General features: G+C 36.1%; 1 protein-coding gene across 5 annotated transcripts in view; it reads right to left on the bottom strand.

Annotated features, from left to right (window-relative positions):
- The window catches only part of LOC309631698 (uncharacterized protein), a 110117-nt gene that overhangs the window by 12240 nt on the left and 82553 nt on the right, over positions 1–15324 (bottom strand). For 2 of the 5 annotated variants that reach the window (XR_014246436.1, XM_082398538.1), the window contains exon 1: positions 67–1531. The exons of 1 other annotated variant lie outside the window; for it this stretch is intronic. The gene's annotated coding sequence lies outside the window, so the exon portion shown is untranslated. Of the gene's footprint in view, positions 1–66; positions 1532–5933; positions 8887–15324 lie in introns of those variants that run through there. 2 more of the 5 variants (XM_082398540.1, XM_082398539.1) reach the window with 2 other exon arrangements.

Consider the following 15324-nt stretch of genomic DNA (forward strand, 5'->3'; position numbering starts at 1 on the left):
GCTAACAAATGTGTTGTATATTCTCACCATTTACCAAATAGCTAGGACAGCAGATGCCTTGCTTACCTGCAGATGCCTGAGAAGATAGCAGCAGGGCTGGGGTTTCTCTCCATGCTCATGCCATCAGCAGGTCGAGCCTTGGTGTATGACTAGAAGAACATCTGGGACTCCCCTTCTGGTGTCTACAGCAAGGGTTGGGCATTTAGTTCACTAGGGCCTGGCTTGCATAGTTAATTACTGACTTACTTAAAAAATAAAGGTCATTTATAAACTTACTTAGTAGACAAACTAGCCTGAAACATTTTCTGAAATTCTGGAAGTTGGTGAGTTTGGCTTTTGTTTACCAAGTTTAATCTTTTATGGACATAATGCCTCTTACATTTTAAAGTTTAGAGAATTGGATGTGTAGGGAAGGAAAAATAATATGATCTCTGCTTTATTACCTCCTTTACTCACAGTCTTGGCTCTAAAAGTAATTAGATTTCTAGAAATCAGACTCTCAAATTTTTGTAATATGGAGATTTTTCATTTGCCTCCAGATCTACCTTCCACTCTTCACCTTGCTCTGCATCCCAGGAAGCTGAAAGGGATGAACTGCATCAACTGGCTCCTGTGCTCTCTGGCTTCAGTTACACTGTCCGATGAGAGGCACCAGTCAGCGATTGGATGGTGAAAGAAAAAAAAAAAACAAAAAAACGTCTTTCCCTTAGCCCTCTCCATGTAACTACACTTTCATTAACTAAGACCTCTCTGCCTTAGCCTTAGGGTTGCTGATTGCTCACTGCCATAGCTACCAGATGAGGGATGGTATTCTGTACTATCCCTTATCAGTTTTCCTGAAGCCCTTTTCAAAACATTGAAAGTAATCTCTTAATTGCACTCTTTAATCACCCACTTTGAGTTTACTATTGGTTTCCTACTGGGTCCCTGACTGACAGGTATAATAATTTTTAGAGTTAACCTTAAAACACAGTTTTCTTTTTGTTCGTTTGCTTGCTTGGTTTTGATGGTAAAACTTGAATGTTTTTAGAGCAATTTGAAAGGAGTGGTTAAAAAATAAAAAATCTGACAGTGGAGGTATCTTTAGAGTCAATATTTGCAAGTCTAAAGTGACTATACTGAGTAGAATGTACTCAAGATCTGGCTTTTTTTCTGATCAACCACAATACTTAATGGTCAAATCTTATATTGGCCTCAGAGTCTATCTGGTATTGTTTATGCTAAAGTCACCTCTTAACTGTCCAAAGCATTATATATTTTTCAGTATTCTTTATAACCTAAGTGTATGTAACATGTGATTTTGACTATTTTTTTTCTTCTGAAAACACTCTCCTCCCTTGTTTTATATAACTAAGATGCAAAGTTTCAAACTCTGCTCTCCAAACATTTACAATTGTATTCAGTAAATTGTATACTCACGGAAAATTTCATATACTAAGTAAAGCATTACACATATATTGTATTAAATGGTTATTGTACGTACTGAATGACACGAAGTGTTCATAGGAGGAAGACAGATATATATATATATATATATATATATATATATATATATATATATATATATATGTAGGTAGATTAAAACAGGGAAGAAAGTTTATTTCAAAGGTGGATATTTATCTTAATCAGTTTATGAATTTATTTATGAATCAGCACGATCTGCATAGTTAAATAGAAAGTGGAATGCATAAGAGATGAGCTCAGAGGTACTAGGTACTGTCAAGGTCAAGTTACACAGCATAGAAACAAGAAAGCACAGATATTTGGTATATTTGTGAGCAATAAGAGAGAAGTTTACAAAGGTAACAGGAACTGCTGAAATATTTTTAGGATGGGAGTTATTTTTTGAAAGCTATAATTTAGATTAATCCAGGGGATTGAACAGTTGTACTTAGGAAGCAACTGGAATCATGACTGACCCAAAGCTTCTTTACACATAAAATGAATTCTTCCATCTATTGAAAGCTTTATACTTTAAGCAATGTGCCCTTTATTTAATTAGTTCATATTCACTGTAGAAAATTTTTAAAACTTGCCCACACACACAAAAAGCTAAGAAAACATAAATTATCCTGTAGTTTTACCACCCATTTTGATATGTACATCTTTCTGTTTTTCTATTAATACTTATATAGAGAGAAATCTCAAACTAAATGCCTAAAATTTCCAGGCATAGAACCTTAAAGAGTATCTGAGACTAATTATGGTAAATTGTGGGGTGAAAGCACCATTTAAAAGGAAAAAAAAAACTGCTACTAATACCTATGGCAGAGTGGCCACATTGAAGGTCAAGTGTTCATAGATCTTCCCACTTTTGAGAGGAACAGAGAATTGGACTTTCATGTCTTTAATTCCATTTTAAAAAATATGTGGAGAAGCCAAACCAAAATCAATCATTATACAAAAATTAGAGTATTACCAATAAAGCTTAGTTTAAGACCTCAGGCTCTGGAGTCAGATTCATCAAGTATAAGTCCCAGCTCTTGTCATTTATTATGTGAATTTGAACATGTTCTATCATCTGTGTAAGCCTCAGTTCCCTCATCTGTAGTTCAGGGATAAAATCTTTGCCTCACAGAGTCATAAAGGTAAATGTGACCATAAATGTGGAGTTAACACACCACTAGGGATGTTTTAAGAGGTCAGTAATGTTAGCAACATTTTATATGAGTGGTACCATAAATGCTTAATATTTTCTATCCTACTGTTTTGTTTTGTAGAATGTTTTCTGAGCACCTGTTTGTTAGCATTTCATCATATATATGTAGGCAAATATTTATATTTATCCAATCCCTTATTGTTAGACTTTTAGAAATGCTTCTAATACTTATAAATATTATTAGTTTATATATATATATATATATATATATATATATATATATATATGTCTTAGTTTCTTTCAAAGAGTAAATTCCTAGAAGTGAAATTGCAGAATAATATATTTTTAAAGTTGTTGTTTTGCTAATTTATGCTCTCCACAAATTACTGTATATTCCCATCAACTGTATGTGAGTGCTATTTCTATACTTACACTGGGTGCTTCTTAACGCATTTTAAAGTGTTTTCTTATATGTTCCTTGACCCTGTGAATACTAGAGTACAAATAATAGTTTCTTCATTTGATTGATATGGAATTTGGGTCACAGATTACTTTTCTCAAGTTCACAAAATTAATGAGAGATCTAGGACAAGAACGTAGGTCTCAAAAAGTCCTTTTTTGGGGGCAACACTTTATAAGACATATTTCCTTAATGGTTACAAAGAATTATCTCTCAAATATTGGGTCATAGTTATTTAATATCTCAAGTAAATTACATACTAATGCCTTTTTTATTTGCTAACACCACCAGCATTTTGACATGTGACCAGAATTTGAAAAAAAAAAAAAAGTTTCAGTTTGAGGAAATTGACAGTAACCAGGATTAAGGAGACTGTTCCAAATTCTTTGTATTACGCTTAGTTTCAAGGATAAATGTGATGTCGGTTTTTAAATTTAGTTAGTTAACTATTGTTAAGTATCAATAGCATTTATATATTTAACAAATGTTTACTGAGCTCTAACCAGGAACAAGTTACCAAGGAAAGACACAGAGAAGGAGTTACACACATAGAGAAGGAGTTATGTGATAATATTTGGTATTTCTCTATACTCATATAAGTCAATACAGAGAGAAAAAAATACTATATTTTCTATTAAATACACTTTGTGATTAAAATAATAGCTCTAATATTAATATTAATATAATAATTATATTTAATTAATATTATAATTAATATAATAATAATAATTATTAATAGCTCTAATATATCAATACATAGTGCATTTAAAAAATTATTTATTTAAAAATTTTAAAAAATTATTCATGCAAGTGGGAACCATATTAAAATAGGACTTTTCTGAGGAGAGGCCAGAAACTGCAGAAACAAAAGGAGAATCATAGACTGTGCAGAACTTTATAAAGTAGTCATCATTACCACTTACAAAGTAAGACCAGTGCCTGGGAACTCTGGCTGCTGGATCCTAGACAACTGAGGTAGATTGTTTGTGTTAACACATTAAAAAGTACTGAGGTGACTTTTCACAATTCCAGATTGTCATTCTCCCTAGGTGTTCAGATGCATCACTCACCTAACAATGACCACACTAATTCATACTTTTAGTATTAGAATGTCTGAGCCAAGTGCTCTGGCCTCCTACTCACTAGAGTCTTTTTGTTCATTTATTTGTGTGGTTTAGTTTTACCTCTCCACTCTGTATTGAAAGCAGGCAAGTCACATCATCCCAGTTAGAGAAGCATATGCAAAATATTTGCCTGCAGTTTTTGAAGCAATTACTACTTAATAAATATGGAAACTGTTGTATCAAAAGCAATAGAATTAATTTAAATCACTCCTTTATATCACTACTAACTATCATTATTAAGAGAAGTAAGTTAACATGAATAGATGAACTACTATTCCTAAAGTCTTGGGAAAACTTCCATGGAGATACTAACAAGCTACTCCTTTAATAGAATTAGGCTTTCTTACTCCATATTCACAGTAACATACATTTAAGTGTCTTTGTTTCCTGTCCTATCTTGAATTCTATTTAAACACAGGAATTCTTTCTGTAAAAAGACCACTCTATATGGATTTAAGTTTGAAGCCAACTAACTTGAAGCTCAGCTACACATTAAGTTTGTCTCAAATCTTTTATTTTTGCTTGCACCCTAAAGACTGATTCCATGGCCAGACGTTTGAGATTGTTTGCTGTTAAGGACAGCATCTGTGTTATATGTCATCAGGACAGGCAGCCAGTGTTGGAGGCACAGAAACACTTTGGCCCTGCTGCAGGGTTACTGTTCATAGACTAGGTCTCTGTGGAAGATATACGAGTGCTCCCACCATTGTTCAGTGCTCAGTCCACGAGTTTAAAAGAAGAAATCAATGAGGCTCAACTGTGTAAAACAGGGGTCAAATATGTACAGCTGTGGCTCCACATATATCAGAAAGAGCTGTTTGATTTTCCTCTAGATGGCATTCATTATCAAAATGGGCTTCAAAAGCTTTTTATTAAAAACAAATTGATGTTAATTAATTCAGATTGCTGTGGCCATTAGTCAGCTATCTCATTGCAGGAAATTGGATCAAATCAAGACTGTTCCCTGCAATCTCTGATGGTTTGCTATCTCTAAATCTAATTTTAAATTGGGATTCTACTATTTTAAGTTAGAGTGAGTTTTTCTACTCTGGCCTGCTCTTGATTATTAGCTGTCTTATTCTTTTATTGCTTAACCTTCTTTGGAGGATCTGTATTATCTTATTCCCCTACTTATATACCTATAATATTGTATGATTTATATTTTCCTATCATATATTTTTGTATTCAAAGAAATTGTATTTATTTTCACTTAAACACTTGGGATTTTTGAAATCAAAATACATTTTTAAAAAGGAATAGGCCCTGAACCAAGATGGCGGAGAAGAAGGACGTGCTCTCACTCCCTCTTGTGAGAACACCAGAATCACAACTAGCTGCTGGACAGTCATCGACAGGAAGACACTGGAACTCACCAAAAAAGATACCCCACATCCAAAGACAAAAGAGAAGCCACAGTGAGACGGTAGGAGGGGCACAGTCACAGTAAAATCAAATCCCATAACTGCTGGGTGGGTGACTCACAGACTGGAGAACACTTATACCACAGAAGTCCACCCACTGGAGTGAAGGTTCTGAGCCCCACATCAGGCTGCCCAACCTGTGGGTCCAGCAACGGGGGGAGGAATTCCTAGAGAATCAGACTTTGAAGGATAGCAGGATTTGATTGCAGGACTTTGACAGGACTGGGGGAAACAGAGACTCCACTCTTGGAGGGCACACACAAAGTAGTGTGCACATCAGGACACAGGGGAAGGAGCAGTGACCCCATAGGAGACTGAATCAGACCTACCTGCTAGTGTTGGAGGGTCTCCTGCAGAGGTGGGGGGTGGCTGTGTGTCACCGTGAGGACAAGGACACTGGCAGCAGGAGTTCTGGGAAGTACTCCTTGGCATGAGCCCTCCCAGAGTCTGCCACTAGCCCCACCAAAGAGCCCAGGTAGGCTCCAGTGTTGGGTCGCCTCAGGCCAAACAACCAACAGGGAGGGAACCCAGCCCCACCCATCCGCAGAAGTGGATTAAAGTTTTACTGAGCTCTGCCCACCAGAGCAACAGTCAGCTCTACCCACCACCAGTCCCTCCCTTCAGGAAACTTGCACAAGCCTCTTAGATAGCCTCATCCACCAGAGGGCAGACAGCCGAAGCAAGAGGAACTACAATCCTGCAGCCTGTGGAACAAAAACCACATTCACAGAAAGATAGACAAGATGAAAAGGCAGAGGGCTATGTACCAGATGAAGGAACAAGATAAAACCCCAGGAAAACAACTAAATGAAGTGGAGATAGGCAACCTTCCAGAAAAAGAATTCAGAATAATGATAGTGAGAATGATCCAGGACCTCAGAAAAAGAATGGAGGCAAAGATCGAGCAGATGCAAGAACTGTTTAACAAAGACCTAGAAGAATTAAAGAACAAACAGAGATGAACAATACAATAACTGAAATGAAAACTACACTAGAAGGAATCAATAGCAGAATAACTGAGGCAGAAGAACGGATAAGTGACCTGGGAGACAGAATGGTGGAATTCACTGCTGCAGAACAGACTAAAGAAAAAAGAATGAAAAGAAATGAAGACAGCCTAAGAGACTTCTGGGACAACATTAAACACAACAACATTCGCATTATAGGGGTCCCAGAAGGAGAAGAGAGAGAGAGAAAGGACAAGAGAAAATATTTGAAGAGATTATAGTCAAAAACTTCCCTAACATGGGAAAGGAAATAGCCACCCAAGTCCAGGAAGTGCAGAGAGTCCCATACAGGATAAACCCAAGGAGAAACACACTGAGACACATAGTAATCAAATTGGCAAAAATTAAAGACAAAGAAAAATTATTGAAAGCAGCAAGGGAAAAATGACAAATAACATACAAGGGAACTCCCATAAGCTTAACAGCTGATTTCTCAGCAGAAACTTTACAAGCCAGAAGGGAGTGGCATGATATACTTAAAGTGATGAAAGGGAAGAACCTACAAACAAGATTACTCTACCCAGCAAGGATCTCATTAAGCTTCCAGGGAGAAATCAAAAGCCTTACAGACAAGCAAAAGCTAAGAGAATTCAGCACCACCAAACAAGCTCTACAACAAATGCTAAAGGAACTTCTCGAAGTGGGAAACACAAGAGAAGAAAAGGACCCACAAAAACAAACCCAAAACAATTAAGTAAATGGTAATAGGAACATACATATCGATAATTACCTTAAATGTGAATGGATTAAATACTCCAACAAAAAGACACAGGCTTGCTGAGTGGATACAAAAACAAGACCCATATATATGCTGTCTACAAGAGACCCACTTCAGACCTAGGGACACATACAGACCGAAAGTGAGGGGATGGAAAAAGATATTCCATGCAAATGGAAATCAAAAGAAAGCTGGAGTAGCAATACTCATATCAGATAAAATAGACTTTAAAATAAAGAATTGTACAAGAAAGGACACTACATAATGATCAAGGGATCAATCCAAGAAGAAGATATAACAATTATAAATATATATGCACCCAACATAGGAGCACCTCAATACATAAGGCAACTGCTAACAGCCATAAAAGAGGAAATCAACAGTAATACAGTAATAGTGGGGGACTTTAACACCTCACTTACACCAATGGACAGATCATCCAAAATGAAAATAAATAAGGAAACAGAAGCTTTAAATGACACAATAGACCAGATAGATTTAATTGATATTTATAGGACATTCCATCCAAAAACAGCAGATTACACTTTCTTCTCAAGTGCGCATGGAACATTCTCCAGGATAGATCACATCTAGGGTCACAAATCAAGCCTCAGTAAATTTAAGAAAATTGAAATCATATCAAGCATCTTTTCTGACCACAACGCTATGAGATTAGAAATCAATTACAGGGAAAAAAACGTAAAAAACACAAACACATGGAGGCTAAACAATACACTACTTAATAACCAAGAGATCACTGAAGAAATCAAAGAGGAAATCAAAAAATACCTAGAGACAAATGACAATGAAAACACGACGACCCAAAACCTATGGGATGCAGCAAAAGCAATTCTAAGAGGGAAGTTTATAGCTATACAAGCCTACCTAAAGAAACAAGAAAAATCTCAAGTAAACAATCTAACCTTACACCTAAAGAAACTAGAGAAAGAAGAACAAACAAAACCCAAAGTTAGCAGAAGGAAAGAAATCATAAAGATCAGAGCAGAAATAAATGAAATAGAAACAAAAAAACAATAGCAAAGATCAATAAAACTAAAAGCTGGTTCTTTGAGAAGATAAACAAAATTGATAAACCATTAGCCCGACTCATCAAGAAAAAGAGGGAGAGGACTCAAATCAATAAAATTAGAAATGAAAAAGGAGAAGTTACAACAGACACCACAGAAATACAAGGCATCCTAAGAGACTACTACAAGCAACTCTATGCCAATAAAATGGACAACCTGGAAGAAATGGACAAATTCATAGAAAGGTATAACCTTCCAAGACTGAACCAGAAAGAAATAGAAAATATGAACAGACCAATCACAAGTAATGAAATTGAAACTGTGATTAAAAATCTTCCAACAAACAAAAGTCCAGGACCAGATGGCTTCACGGGTGAATTCTATCAAACATTTAGAGAAGAGCTAACACCCATCCTTCTCAAACTCTTCCAAAAGTTGCAGAGGAAGGAACACTCCCAAGCTCATTCTATGAGGCCACCATCACCCTGATACCAAAACCAGACAAAGATACTACAAAAAAAGAAAATTACAGACCAATATCACTGATTAATACAGATTCAAAAATCCTCAACAAAATACTAGCAAACAGAATCCAACAACACATTAAAAGGATCATACACCACGATCAAGTGGGATTTATCCCAGGGATGCAAGGATTCTTCAATATATGCAAATCAATCAATGTGATACACCGTATTAACAAATTGAAGAATAAAAACCATATGATCATCTCAATAGATGCAGAAAAAGCTTTTGACAAAATTCAACACCCATTTATGATAAAAACTCTCCAGAAAGTGGGCATAGAAGGAACCTACCTCAACATAATAATAGCTATATACGACAAACCCACAGCAAACATCATTCTCAATGGTGAAAAACTGAAAGCATTTCCTCTAAGATCAGGAACAAGACAAGGATGTCCACTCTCACCACTATTATTCAACATAGTTTTGGATGTCCTAGCCACGGCAATCAGAGAAGAAAAAGAAACAAAAGGAATACAAATTGGAAAAGAAGACGTGAAACTGTCACTGTTTGCAGATGACATGATACTATACGCAGAGAATCCTAAAGATGCCACCAGAAAACTACTAGAGCTAATCAATGAATTTGGTAAAGTTGCAGGATACAAAATTAATGCACAAAAATCTCTTGCATACCTATACACTAATGATGAAAAATCTGAAAGAGAAATTAAGGAAACACTCTCATTTACCATTGCAACAAAAAGAATAAAATACCTAGGAATAAACCTACCTAGGGAGACAAAAGACCTGTATGCAGAAAACTATAAGACACTGATGAAATAAATTAAAGATGATACCAACAGATGGAGAGATATACCATGTTCTTGGATTGGAAGAATCAATATTGTGAAAATGACTATACTACCCAAATCAATCTACAGATTCATTGCAATCCCTATCAAATTTCCAATGGCATTTTTTACAGAACTAGAACAAAAAATCTTAAAATTTGTATGGAGACACAACAGAATAGCCAAAGCAGTCTTGAGGGAAAAAAATGGAGCTGGAGGAATCAGACTCCCTGACATCAGACTATACTATAAAGCAACAGTAATCAAGACAATATGGTACTGGCACAAAAACAAAAACATAGATCAATGGAACAAGATAGAAAGCCCAGAGATAAACCCACGCACCTATGGTCAACTAATCTATGACAAAGGAGGCAAGGATATACAATGGAGAAAAGACAGTCTCTTCAATAAATGGTGCTGGGAAAACTGGACAGCTTCATGTAAAAGAATGAAAGTAGAACATTCCCTAACTCCATACACAAAATAAACTCAAAATGGATTAGAGGGGCTTCCCTGGTGGCGCAGTGGTTGAGAGTCTGCCTGCCAATGCAGGGGACACGGATTCGAGCCCTGGTCTGGGAGGACCCCACATGCCGCGGAGCAACTAGGCCCATGAGCCACAACTGCTGAGCCTGCGCATCTGGAGCCTGTGCTCCGCAACAAGAGAGGCCGTGATAGTGAGAGGCCCGTGCACTGCGATGAAGAGTGGCCCCCGCTTGCCACAACTGGAGAGAGCCCTCGCACAGAAACGAAGACCCAACACAGCCAAAAATAAATAAATAAATAAATAAAATAAGGTACCACTTACTTTAAAAAAATAAAAAATGGATTAGAGACCTAAATGTAAGACTGGACACTATAAAACTCTTAGAGGAAAACATAAGCAGAACACTCTTTGACATAAATCACAGCAAGTTCTTTTTTGATCCACCTCCTAGAGTAATGGAAATAAAAACATAAATAAACGGATGGGACCTAATGAAAAAAGCTTTTGCACAGCCAAGGAAACCATAAACAAGATGAAAAGAGAACTCTCAGAATGGGAGAAAATATTTGCAAATGAATCAACAGACAAAGGATTAATCTGCAAAATATATAGACAGCTCATACAGCTCAATATTAAACAAACAACCCAATCCAAAAATGGGCAGAAGACCTAAATAGACATTTCTCCAAAGAAGATATACAGATGGCCAAGAAGCACATGAAAAGCTGCTCAACATCAGTAATTATTAGAGAATTGCAAATCAAAAGTACAATGAGGTATCACCTCACACCAATTAGAATGGGCATCATCAGAAAATCTACAAACAACAAATGCTGGAGAGGGTGTGGAGGAAAGGCAACACTCTTGCACTGTTGGTGGGAATGTAAATTGATACAGCCACTATGGAAAACAGTATGGAGGTTCCTTAAAAAACGAAAAATAGGGCTTCCCTGGTGGCACAGTGGTTAATAGTGAGAGGCCCGCGCACCGCGATGAAGAGTGGCCCCCGCTTGCCACAACTAGTGAAAGCCCTCGCACAGAAACGAAGACACAACACAGCCATAAATAAATTAATTAATTTTTTAAAAAATGTTACAAATGAATTTAAAAAAAAAAACGAAAAATAGAATTACCATATGACCCAGCAATCCCACTACTGGGCATATACCCAGAGAAAACCATAATTCAAAAAGACACGTGCACCCCAATGTTCATTGCAGCACTATTTACAATAGCCAGGTCATGGAAGCAACCTAAATGCCCATTGACAGACGAATGGATAATGAAGATGTGGTACATATATACAATGGAATATTTCTCAGCCATAAAAAGGAACGAAATTGGGTCATTTGTTGAGACATGGATGGATCTAGAGACTGTCATACAGAGTGAAGTAAGTCAGAAAGAGAAAAACAAATATCGTATATTAACGCATATATGTGGAACCTAGAAAAATGGTACAGATGAACCAGTTTGCAGGACAGAAATTGAGACACAGATGTAGAGAGCAAACGTATGGACGCCAAGGGGGGAAAGCGGCGGGGGGTTGGGGTGGTGGTGTGCTGAACTGGACGATTGGGATTGACATGTATACACTGATGTGTATAAAATTGATGACTAATAAGAACCTGTTGCATAAAAAAATAAATAAAATTTAAAAATTTAAAAAAAGGAATAGTGAGGGGGAGGGGGCAAGATGGTGGAGGACTAGGACATGGAGCTCCCCTTCTCCCACAAAAAAATTAAAAATACATCTACAAGTCGAACGATTCACACAGAATATCTACTGAACACCGACAGGAGACCTCAGACGTCCGAGAGGTCAAGGAAACCTCCACGTAACCAGGTAGGATAAAAGGAAAATGAAAAAGAAGGAATTAGAATAGGGTCTGCGTCCCAAGGAGTGAGCTGTGAAGGAGGAAAAGTTCCTGCATCCTGGAAGATTCCTCACTGGCAGGGAGATCAACCTGGATGGAGGGGGAGGTATGTAGCCTAGGAGGAGAGTGTTACAACCAGTTTGTGGAAGGAAAAATGGACAGTAACCTGCACAGAAGGTGGGCACCGCTGCCCTACACTCCTCAACCTGAAACACTTATCTGTTGGTGTGGGTGGGGGCTGGTGCTGAAACTTAGACTTCAGAGGCCAGACCCAGGGAGAAGACTGGGGTTGGCTGTGCAGACACAGCCTAAGGAGGCTGGGCTGTGGCAGCTGAGGGTGTGCTCGGAAGAAGCCTGGGCCTACCTGAGAGGCATGCACCATTATTGGGGGGTGCATGAGGAGAGGGGCAGGACCACCATAAGAGCTTCTTTCCCTGTGAATGCTCCCTGGCAATAGGACACTGCTGGCATGAGCTCTGGAGGCAGGCGCAAGTTGCTGCCCCCGATGGGGGCTTCAGAGTCAGGCACAGGCTGCCATTATGAGACCCGAGAGCAGGCAGCAGGCCCTGCCCCCACCATCCTGGGAGCGCACAAGGGCCACTGTACCTGCACATCTCATATCAAGGGGATAACAGCCAGCACACACTGAGGAAAGAGAAAGCAAACATCCAAACTAAAAGCAACCCCTCAATTCTGGAAAAGACAGTGCAGTAGAAGGACTTGAGCTCACCTCCTCTCATGAAATGGAATACTACTCAGCCATAAAAAAGAACGAATGAAATAATGTCATTTGCAGCAACATGGATGCAACTAGAGATTATCATACTAAGTGAAGTAAGTCAGTAAGAACAAGACAAATACCATATGAAATCACTTATATGTGGAATCTAAAATATGACACAAATGAACCTATCTATGACACAGAAACACAATCAGTGACATAGAGAATAGACTTGTGGTTGCCAACGGGGAGGGGGGTGGGAGATGGGTGGATTGGGAGTTTGGGATTAGCAGATACAAACTGCTATACATAGAATGGATAAACAACAAGGTCCTACTGTATAGCACAGGGAACTATATTCAATATCCTATAATAAAACATAATGGAAAAGAATATGAAAAAGAATGTATATATATGTATAACTGAGTAACTTTGCTGTACAGGAGTAATTAACACAACACTGTAATTCAACTATACTTCAATAAAAATAAATTTAAAAAATGAAAATTATATAATAAACTGAAAAGAAAATCTAATTAGCCAACATACAGATTACATTTGCTGATCATCATCTAGCAACAAGTTGAAACAACATCAAAAACCATACCATAGATAACCAATAAGTACCTACTGCATAGCACAGGGAACTCTGCTCAATACTCTGTAATAACCTAAATGAGAAAATAATTTGAAAAAGAATAGATACGTGTATATGTATAACTCAATCACTTTGCTGTATACCTGAAACTACCATAACATTGTTAATCAACTATACTCCAATATAAAATGAAAATTTTAAAAAACCCAAACCAAACATTTATTAATTTATTGAAATGCCTTCCTGTATAACTACTGATCAAAGATAAAATTAAGCCTATAATTACAGATAATTTAGAAAACTTTGATGTAATTAAATTTAGCAACCATTATTGATGAAAATCCAAGATGATTTGCAATAAAAGAAGTTTTTCTTTTGCATAATAGAAAGAAGGCATCTCAATCCATAAGTGTGCATAATATTAAAATGTGAAACAACAGACAATGTGAGGTAGATAAATGCAATCTTCATTTTTATTTAACATTTCTGTTTTTCACACATACCAGTATCTATAACATATGAAAGAGAAATAAGAAACAATCTATTAGAAATAAAGAGAAAAAATTGATCATTCTGTCCACTAATATGTTCACGTGTCTAGATAACATTAGAGAACCTATGAAATATGCTTAAAATTAATGAGAGAAGAATAATGTTCCTAGAACAAATAAAGGAGCAAGAATAAATAGCTTTCCCATATACTTGAAAGTCTTTAAGATTTATATTCACAGTAACAACAAAACAAATAAGCAATAAAAAGTAGGATTTACTCAAAAAAGACAAGGTTTACTGAAAATTCAAAAGAAGATTGTAATGAATTCATACTGATAACTTGTTCTGGATGAACAGATTAAATGTGCTTTTCCCCACTTTACATTTATTTTTAATTTTAGAGAAATTGCTATCAAATACATTTTGAGTATTTCAGGAGGGATGCCTTGGTCTTAATTAAAATAATTTTAAAATGAGGAAAGTAAAATGCTTTTTTGAGAAAGGAATAAAGGATAAATTTCAGTAGTTCTTTAAAACCATATGGGCATGAAATAAGTTTCAAAGAATAAATAGATATAAAATAAACTCTACTAGAAACAAAATATATATTATGAAGGAATTTACAAAATATATATTATAAAGGAATTTACAAACACATGCAACTGAGAAATTTGGTTATTAATTTAAAAATAAAATGTATCAAATGATGTTAAACAGAAGATATATAACAATAATTCATTGATTTCAATATGATGAACAACTCAAATATAAAGGAAATGGAATAGAGCAGAAATAAAAGGAATCAATATACTACACTATATAATGCTTTTAAAGTATATAAAATAATAAGAAATTTAGGTAAACACATATAACAAAAAAGAAAACGTGTCATCTTATAAGTAAATAGAAAAAACACTTATTATAAATGGGAATTAATCATAAGATGATTTATCAAAGATGTAAAAGATCAATAATGATAAGGAAAATGTACTGTTTTGGTTATGATAAAATACTATGAATTAAAGTAACAAAGTTTTCTTTTTCACTAGCAAGTTGGTGAAACTATTTAAAAAATAACGATAAAGAAATTATACTCCAATAAAGATGTAAAAAAAAAATAATGATAACCAATTTTTATGAATGTTTGGAGAACCAAAAATTGCATATACTTCTGTTGGGAGTGTGATATGACACAAAATTTCTGGATAGCAATCCAGGAATATCTGCCAGAAGCCTTACTTTCACCTGTTAAGTCTATATCTATGAATCTTCAGAGTTTTGTTTATCATCGTGAAAATATCAAAACAAAGTCAGGTCCAAAATGTCAAGGATAACTATGTCTTTATATGGGATTTTTACATTCTGCTTTTTAGCTTTCAAATTCTCTACAATGGGCATTGCTTTTTTTTTTTAACTAGGGAAAAAAATCAATATAATTAAACGTCTTGCAAATCTTATTATGTGAAGC

Source organism: Balaenoptera borealis (genome assembly GCF_965194805.1).
Source record: "Balaenoptera borealis genome assembly, chromosome: 7".
In the NCBI taxonomy this organism is placed as follows: domain Eukaryota; kingdom Metazoa; phylum Chordata; class Mammalia; order Artiodactyla; family Balaenopteridae; genus Balaenoptera; species Balaenoptera borealis.